This window comes from Rhinolophus ferrumequinum, chromosome 23 (genome assembly GCF_004115265.2).
Source record: "Rhinolophus ferrumequinum isolate MPI-CBG mRhiFer1 chromosome 23, mRhiFer1_v1.p, whole genome shotgun sequence".
NCBI classification, from domain to species: Eukaryota; Metazoa; Chordata; class Mammalia; order Chiroptera; family Rhinolophidae; genus Rhinolophus; species Rhinolophus ferrumequinum.
The window spans coordinates 34289524-34291111 of record NC_046306.1 but is presented as its reverse complement, the minus strand read 5'-3'; the positions used below and the strand labels follow the sequence as shown (position 1 = coordinate 34291111).

The 1588-nt window shown below is 36.6% G+C and overlaps 1 pseudogene; it reads left to right on the top strand.

Moving 5' to 3' along the window:
• The first annotated feature begins 368 nt into the window (after nt 1–368).
• On the top strand, nt 369–1102 carry LOC117016029 (E3 ubiquitin-protein ligase RNF138-like; annotated as a pseudogene).
• Nucleotides 1103–1588: the final 486 nt, after the last annotated feature.

The following is a 1588-nucleotide window of genomic DNA, read 5'->3' as shown; positions in this document are numbered from 1 at the left end:
GTAACATTGTGTCCTTATAGAGATACCTAAAACAAACAAGGAAAAATGTTACCATCTGTTAAATTGTGTGTGTGTGAAAAGAGAGGGTTATATTTTAGTTGCTGTATTTTTTTTGTATGATTGAAGTATTTCATTGTTAATTTTTTTTTAAAAAAAGGACATTAGTATCACTTGCCGCAAATAGAAACTACATATGAATATATATTAAATATATTAACTATCAAAGTTTTAAAGTTTGTGTGTGTGCTGCTTAAAATTATCTTATGGTCCCCTTCCCCTCCGCGTTCGCACATCAGGGAATCGGCTCCCAGAGCCCCACAGCCACTGCTACCTCGGCGGCTGCCACTGCCTTGATTCCCCACCCCACCATGGCCAAGGACCTCTCCGTGGCCACTACCTACTCCAAATATTATTTCTACTGTCCCGTCCGTCAGGAGGTGTTCTAAACTCCAGCGTGGACTCTGGCCTGTCAGCACGTTGTCTGTAGAAAATGTTCCCAGACTGCAATGAGAGAAAGTGAAATACATTGTCCCCTCTGTGGTGCAAATGTGATTAGAAGAGCTAGAGTGTGTCCTCAACAGACCATATACATTGAAAATATCATGAGGAAGTTTTCTGGTAGCTGCAGATGTTGTGTAAAATAGATTAAATTCTATCACAGGACACATGATTACAAATCTTGTAAGAACAATCAAGATGAACATGGTATTTCTGCTATCATTGCAAACATTCAGATCTCTCAAGATTCAGTAGGGAACAGTAACAGAAGAGAAACATCCACATCTGATAGCACAGAAATTTAACAAGAGAGTACAATTTCTTCAGGGCATCCCACCTTAAAATTTCCATTGCATCAAGAATCAAATTTTACCAGCCAGCATTTACTGGATCACTGTAACAGTAATCACCTATTTCAGATAGTTCCTGTGACCTGTCCTATTTGTGTGTCTCTTTCTTGGGGAGATTCTAGACAGGTTACTAGAAATTTTGTTAGTTAAATCAAAAGCATCAGTTTGATGATAGAGAATTTGTGAACCTTCAGCTGGACGAGAAAACCCAGTATCAAACTGCTGTTGAAGAATCTCTTCCAGTAAACATCTGAAGGGTGTAGCCATCTCTGCATCTTTGTACCTGCAAGTGCCATCTTTAAGGAGAAAACTGCATTAAGTTACCTTTTCAATAACTTGATGTGTGTATTAATAAAAGTAATTCAGTCTATTGTTTTAGTTTTTAATTGAAAAATAAAGGTGGACCATCTAAAAATTTTATCCTCTTGATAAGTTAAAAAAATGAAAGTTAGGACATTATCTTTAAAAACATTAAAAGGATTATATATCATTAATACAATGGTGAAAGGGAATCCTATTGTACTTTCTTTTATATTATGTATTCTTGAATTTTTCCTTATGTTGCTCTGAAATTTGGTGCAGTTTCTCCCATTGATGTTACTGCACACAGGTAACACACAGTAGCAAATTCTGAAAGATGTGATGGGTATAAACCTAACAAATCTGACCCAGTTATCAGAGTTGCAGGATGGAGACCTGAAGTGCTAAATGAAGCAATCCAAAGGAAAAAATTTAAAACA